Source organism: Carassius auratus, chromosome 24 (genome assembly GCF_003368295.1).
Source record: "Carassius auratus strain Wakin chromosome 24, ASM336829v1, whole genome shotgun sequence".
Lineage (NCBI taxonomy): Eukaryota > Metazoa > Chordata > Actinopteri > Cypriniformes > Cyprinidae > Carassius > Carassius auratus.
Genome location: NC_039266.1, coordinates 20,663,259 through 20,671,659, shown reverse-complemented (window position 1 = coordinate 20,671,659; position 8,401 = coordinate 20,663,259).

Sequence of the window (8,401 nt, the reverse complement as noted above, 5' to 3'; positions counted from 1 at the left end):
CACATATTAATGCCTTAGTCTGTGTGACAGTGTTTAAAATCCCTTAGTCTGACACCAAACCTAAACTTAACAACTAGCTTACTAACTATTTATACACAGCAAATTAGGAGTTTATTGAAGCAAATGTCATAGTTAATAGTGAGAAATGGTGTCTGAACCAAAGAGTAGCTTGTATTTAAAATGTATAGATGAATAGGTTTCGATTTCGAACCTGTCAAGAACACGTCAAAGTATTTTAAGCTCAAAAGCATTAAATTATATAGATCACAAATAAGAAGCATATTTAATATTTGTTGAATTAGTGACATTACTTTCATGATAGTTAAGCCATTTCCACCCAAATTTTCAGTACTTTTAACTTTTTGTGTAATTATTATTATTTTCAATTTAATTTGCATAATTACAGTATTTCATTACAGTAATTTTGGATACCGTTACAGTAAAAAAATAAAAAAAAATAAACAGTTGCATATTTTTGTGTTGTTATTGTTAAATAAAATGAAAACTGAAATTGTAACAATTAAAAAAGTTCTGTAGTTGAAAGAAAGCTGGAATATAAGCATCAGATGGTAAAAAAAAAAAAACGAAATTTAAAAACTAAGAGAATTAAAATTAGAAATTTTGCCTTGGCAACTTGAAATTCTAAAATATTTAACTAAAATCTAAGTTGAAATTCTAAAAATAAATAAAGATAATATTAATGAATGCAATTATAGTATATCAATCACTTAAAAAATAAAACGGATATAAATAAATATAAAAATTTATATTTAAATGATTTATTCATAAAAAAAATTTATCTATACATTTACATTGTTTGATATTACTATTATTTTTTTATTTATTAGATATTTTTGCATAATAATAGCAATGTCTAAATGTCACGGCAATAATGTCAACATGAATTAAAAAAATTATCTAGGTCATAAAATTAGACTGTTTTCTTTATTTCTTTCCTTTTGATTTTGTGGTAAATTGTGACCTGAACATGCTCCTAACAGGTTTTGTGGAAGTCACCGTTATGACACCAGCCATACGCTATTGTTGTCCGAGGCTTCTTGTTTGCACATGTGGACAGCGAGATGCTTTCAGACGAAATTCTTCTGAGCCCCACCTCTGCTTCCTTCACGTATCTGCCTCCTCTCACCCACCATACACTTCACATCCAAGAATGTTCCCATAATTCCATGGGGGCGACACGGATGTCCTTTTTTCCTGCCTTTAAAACTTTTTTGAGAACAGAAAGGGGATTTTTCATCACAAAATCAATTGTCAAAAAGGTTAACTTAGGTTGAAGCAATCTGGTTTTGACAAGAAGAGCTGAATGTGACATGCTGAGGCCTGTGTGTGTGTGTGTGTGTGTGTGTGTGTGTGTGTGTGTGTGTGTGTGTGTGTGTGTGTGTGTGTGTGCGGCCTGTGGCAGGTGCACAGAAGAGGTAGATAAAGGGATTTCAAACCTGCTGAAATCTGTGAGGGCAAGTCAGAGCTGTGCTCCACACACACACACACACACACACCCTCTTAGATACACACAAATACCTCAGCCAATGTTTTATCTCAGGTTAAATAGGAAAAGTCATTAGGACTTCATGAACAGAGTGTTATTAATTCACAGCTGTCTGGAATACTTGATTCTGATTGGACAGTCACAGCATTCAGCAACCATATATTTCAGAATAACAAATGTTGTATGCAATGCTGTATAACTGACCGGTCATGTTTCCTTCATAACTGTGCCTGTGTGGATTAATGTATATTTAAAGGGATAGTTCACCCTAAAACCTTCAGTAAAACAGTAAAGATTTTTAGCTAAAACTGTGGTCCTTGGTGACTCATAAAATGCAAGTCAGCAGCTGCCCATTTCTAAAAATAAAAAAGAAGAAACACAAAATTTTGCACTCCTTGATATATTTTTTTAAAATTCTCAATAATGGGCAGACACAGACTTTATGTTATAAATCTCAAGCATAATGGTTTCTGCTAAAAATCTTCTTCACTGTTCGGCTGAAGACTAGGTTTTCTCAAGCCACCATCAATGTTGTTCAAGTTGCTATACAATCACAAAACAGAGGCTATTTGAAATTTAACCATACATTGATTCTAAAGGTTCAAGTATACAACAAAAACTTTTAAATATGTATGTGCTTAATAAAATGCCACTGTAACTGTATGTATAGTGTTATACTTAAAGTCTGCTAAACTGGAACAAATAATTTTGTAATAATGCACTTTAATTGTGCTGAAGTCCAACTAAAGTTATAATGAAGTATATATGACTGTTCTAAAGTGGAGGTATAATTTATATTTCATGCATTTAAAAAAAATATATATATAAAGATGTTATTTAAAGATCATACAAACCTCATCAATAGTGACATTAAAACACATTTTAGGCTTAATATTAAGAAATGTGCATTGTGCACAAATAATACTCCAATAAAAATAAATAAGTCTCAAGCGATATGTCAGTAAATATGGTAATAGATTTAAATTATACTTAGTATAAAATAAATGTATTTTAAATATATAGCTTTTTTATTTATTTTTACTAGGGTATAGTTGGATAAACAATGAAATAGTCGCTTTAAGGTTTTGTTTGAATGCTCATATGCATTAAAAAAAAAAAAAATTAAATGAAGGTTTCAAAAATATAAAATTCCCATCAAAGAGAAGTTTTATGACAAACTATGTTTAATGGAATGAAGGCTGTGTGTGAGCTCTGACACAAATCCCTAAACCTCACAGCTATGTAAATAAGCAAGTCTTGTCGTGTTCAGACAGACCCCTGTAATTACACCTTCATCAGAATCACCTGTGTGAAGCTCTATCAGTGCCTTCATCACAAGAGGGCTGCGTTCAGAAGAAAAACACAGTGTGGAAATGAGTGCATTATATATACGCCACTACAGCTGAGAGGGATGACAGAAAGACTATATGTGGAAGGTTCATTCAAAGCGTAAAATATCAGCTGGGCTCTTTGAAGTGCTAATCTGTTGATTTTTGGCAGTGAATTTTAGGTTTCCCAGCAATCCTCTTGGTGTCAAGACAAATGAGACACGGTCTGTCGCCCGGTCTTTTAAAAACCAGAGACACGATGAAAGAAATGGACGTCAGTGACTCCTCAGGACATGTACCTGCTCAGGAGAGCTGACAGCTGGAAACAAAAGAAGGTAGAACTCAAAGAAAGAAGCCAAAAAAAAAAAAAGTTTCTGATGGAGGAGTGGAAGGGCCTTATAAATAATACACACATTTTTTAAAATCAAGTCTCTTCTGCTCAGCCAAGGCTGAATTTATTTGATAAAAAGTACAGTAAAAATTGTAATATTGTGAAATTATATTACAATTTAAAATAACAGTTTTCTATTTGAATATAATTTTAATTTTAATTTATTCCTGTAATGCAAATGCATCATTATTCCAGTCTTCAGTGTCACATGATCCTTCAGAAATCATTCTAATATGATGATTCGCTGCTCAAAAAACATTTATTATTATCAATGTTCAAATGAAAGCTTAATATTTTTGTGGAAACTGTGATACACTACCATTCAAAAGTAAGAAATTAATATATTGCATTCAAAAGTGACAGTAGTAGTTCTTTCCAGCAGTGCTGATAATGTAGGGTCTATAATTATACACAACACCTTCTGTGAAGTGCAGTTTTTTCTTCTTCTTCTTTCTTTAAATGAATGAGTTCAATCACAATCATTCACCAATGTTTAATCGATTGTATTAAAATAAGGTATCTCTTTACATTCCAGCACGGATGAAACCAAAATGAAATGGAAGTGAAACTGGTGATAGTCTTAACTGACAGGTTCTGGTTTGGTCAGTGCGCTGTGAGGGATCCTAGAGGAGACAGGTTTAAAAAGCGCACTTATCTTTCCAGCATCAGCAGATCACCTGGAGCTATCAGAGAAAATGTCACTCGCTGGGAGTGAAAGAGGTGGCTTGTTTTGTCCCGAATCACTTAAGTCCCTCAACCTGAAAACAAGGGATCATGGGATAATCCAACTCCACAGCAAACTGAGACACGGCCTCCAACAAAATTCCTGCTGCTGTTACAGTGCAACATACATCATTAAATATCTTCATGTGTGCTATGCCAAATGCTAAAATAAACAGACTTATCGTGGATTTATGTATATGGAGGTAATGGAAATGTTGCACGAATATTTCAACTATGCACGATCGCATTCTTGTAATATGACAGCAAATAGCAAACTGACCTAAGTGCACCTACGTTAACTGTAAAATAAAAAAAGTAACAGAAATAAAATGTTTCGTTATATTTTAAATTATTGGTTGTATTACACTGGTCTAAGTTGACTGTAAAAAAAATAAATAAAAGATTGAATAGAATAATATTAAAAAACATACATGCATACACTAGGCTAACCTAAATGTACTAAGCTAAAGAATAATACTAAAGTAAAATAGAAAATTTATATTATTATGTGTCTGCTCTCTTGTGTAAATTACCTGCAAATAATTCTGATAAAAAACTAAAAATATACAATGAAAAAAATAAAAATCACTCCACCAAAATAAATGAACGAATAAATCAAATATTATATTATAAAAATAAAAGAATGATCTCTCTCTCTCACTAGACAGATATAGATATATATTATTTGTATGAGTTGTGCTCTCTGGAAAGTTTAGCTGTAAGGTTGACCACATTTGCACTCAAATGAAATGAATGTACAGATTTGTGTATTTTCTCTCTTCACACCGTAGTGACGGCAGCAGAAAACACTTCCTGTGCTCTGACCTCAGCAGCTCCAATCCCCGAGGCTGTGACCTCACATCCACTGCAGACACACACACACACACACACACACACACACACGCTGAATATGAGTCTAATGCATACTGACATGACTGTGCACTTTCCACTGCTGACTTACTTTCCCCTGCCAAAGAGAGCGAAAGGAAGTTTTCCTGAAGTATTCATCACTTCTCGGAGCTCAGGCAGGAGAGAAGTGAGCAGAGCCGTTCATGATGACCATATCTGTCATGTGCCAAAAAAAAATACTTAAAAATATACCAGGAAAATAGTATATTACTCTGAAACATTTATCATTTTATTTTATTTTATTTTATCTCATTCCATTTTATGGCAAATTATTATTATTATTTTTTTTTTTAATTTATAGAATTTTATATATTTCATTTAAATATACAAATTCCAAGTAATTTATGTATTGTTAAATTTAAATTGCTAGTATTTTTTTTTTTATGTTTTCATGGTTATTATGAACTATATAGACTACAGACACTGATAAAAATGTTTCTTGAGCAGCAAATCAGCATATTAGAATGATTTCTGAAGGATCATGAGACACTATATGACTAATATGAGTAATGATGCTGAAAATCACAGAAATAAATTAGATTTTACAATATATCCAATTAGAAAACTGTTTAAAGTTGCAATAATATTTCACAATATTACAGTTTTTACTGTATTCTTGATCCAGTAAATGTAACCGTAGTGAATTCAAGAGACTTCTTTTAAAAACATTAAACTTTTAACTGGTAGTGTATGTAAAAAATTAGTTTCAAGATTGTATGTAACTGTAAAATAAATGACAGCATGAAGGTTTGGAACAATTTGGGTGAACTGTTCCTTTAATGTAAACCTAAACGCCAGTGCTATATGGGAACAGAAGCGTCTTATATCCCCCTAAAGCCTGTCTTAAGTCCCTCTCCTACGCAGTAATAATAAGATCAGGTGAATTGTTGAGTAAGCGCGTGAATAACTTGTGCCAGTGGAATTTCCCATTGTAAGAGAGCATGATGCCACAAGCGTGCAATGAATCACTGCTCCACAGTAATGCTCCAGCGTCTCTTCTGAGGGACCTGAGCACAGGGTGTGTATCCAAAGCCCTTTAATAGTCATAACATGTATGGCCAAAATAGAAACCAGTAAAGCTTTGTTTATCCGATTCATCCTCCATATAGGAGGCACAGGAATTGTGGCTTATGGTTAAACTTGCGGTGGCAGGAAGTGCTTGTTTACTGTTTTCTAACATTTCAAATCTGCTAAATATATGCTGACATTATTATAAATATATGCTCTGTTTTAAACCATGGGAGCATCCTTGATGCCTACTTTTGCTCACAATTGATTACAATAGTTAATATACACAAAAGTACATAGCCCACACAACTATTGGATAAATTAGTCTATTTTTTATCAGTACTGTATGTTGCAGTAAATATATTTAATTAAGCCATTTTTTATGATTTTTTATTTTTTTTCACAGAAGTTTCAATGTTACTTTATTTATTATAGCTTTCATTCATTTTTTTTAAGTTAAACTTAAACGAAAATTAAATGAGTAATGTTACTTTGGCAACTTTTATTTGATTTATTTTTATTATTTTATTTTATTTTATTTAAAGTAATGATTCTCATGCTTTTTTAGCTTTAGTTTTGGTTGACGATAATAACTCTAACTTTAAAAAAAAAAGTTAATGTTAATATAAATTAGACTTTTACATTTGAGTAGAGTGTAAGAACTTTTTTCTAAGTTCTAAATTTACTAAGAGTTTTTATGAGAAAATTGTTTATATAAATTTGTTTCAGTTAAGGATTTTTTTCTTTTCTTTTTTTCCACAAATTATTAGTAAAACATTGACTTAAAAGTAGAAAAACTGAAATATTTTCTTGCAAAATGTTCTCAAATAATCTTAAAAAAAAAACATTTTTTTAAAGTGTGTAATGTAATTCACACTTCAGATATTACATCTTTATTTTTTTTACATATAATCTGTTTGCACATATTGTAAAGTATCAGTTTTACTGATTTAAAATTCAGATGCATTTTTCTGCATATATATCATCATACAGATGACAAACAAACACACACACTGTTGATTACAACATATACATTTGAAAATCAAGTTAGACCTTTATGAGTTTAACATCTGACTTTAAGATACAGATAAACACACTCAGGGATACACTCAAATAAATAAAATGCATGGCATTTTCCAAGCAAATGTTGAAGAACACATGACATTTTATCTATTGTGTTTGGCCTGTGCTAGACATTTTTGTCAATAGGTCAAACGAAATACACCGAAGGCTTTTCCTGACCATTGTTCCCACGAATGAGGCATTTTACCTTGAGGGACTGTCCTTGTCAGTAACAATTAACTTTAGGAACCTTTTCCTTTAAGCTGTACAAACTGCTGCAGAGCCCTGGGTGTGAAATGCTGCTGACTAAGACAAATCAGCATCAATCTGTGAGAAGAAGCCGTCACGACAGATAAACATTGTTTGCTGTGGACTCAACGAACTAATCATGTATCATTTTTAAATTGTGAAAGCAGGGATGTAGCAGTCGTTCCACCTGCAGCTGGAGGGGAGTTTTAACATTAGGGAGATAATCATCACTGTCTAAGACCCCCATTCTTCAAATCAACCAAAGGCTCCTGTTTGAAAGGACTTAGTAAACCTAGGTGTAAAAAATAGCTTTTTTTTCTTTTCTTTTTTTTTTTTTGGAGAGCGGATAAAGTTGATCACATCGCAATATTATGTGAATAAAATCAATAAAAATGACACTTTTCACAATTTCTCTCACTTTTTTTTTTTAACACAAGTATGCTTTACACAAGTGTGCTATAATCAAATAGACGCCACTAGGTTTACGGTTTTGTTATTTGATGCGATGGCATGCATGCTCTTCAAGTGTGTTTTAAATGACTAAACACTTTTTGGAAGCACTGAATGGAATACAGATGGAATCTAATATATATAAAGGAGTAATAATTAGAAACAGTTAGAAATGCTTCAGCTACATATTAAAGCCACACCCATGAAGCGAATCTGGGGTGCTGAAAGACGATTGGCTGCAGCTCAAGTGTCTCTGCCATGTGTTTCTCTCACACCTCAGCGTCAGAGCTGGTCTCTAATGACAGAGCAAGGAGAGGCCAGGAATAACACACACACACAAGCCCTGCATTCCTCAGCGCAGAGCACCATGCCACCGCAAGTTAAAGCACGCTCATCAGAGTCATATCTGTCTCTCCTGGCCAAAAAACACTGCACCAAGCCATTGCACCAAGGCCGGGACACAGCGGATAGGCTGTTCAGCAACAAAACACTTCTCTGTTCCAGGCAGGGATTCACGACACATGAAGACATGCACCTGTTGGATAGCATGTGTGTGTGTGTGTGTGTGTGTGTGTGTTTGAGAGAAGGAGTGAATGAATGAAAGGGTGATAGGAAGGAGAATGTCTAACACAGTGCGCACGCATGGCAAGGCTGTCATCTAACACTGATAAAAGACACTTATTTACTTTGTAGAAAATAATTACTGTATGTGTGTGGCCAAAAAATAACTCTTTTGTTTATTGCTTGGCTTATAAGAAAATATTAAAGAGCCCA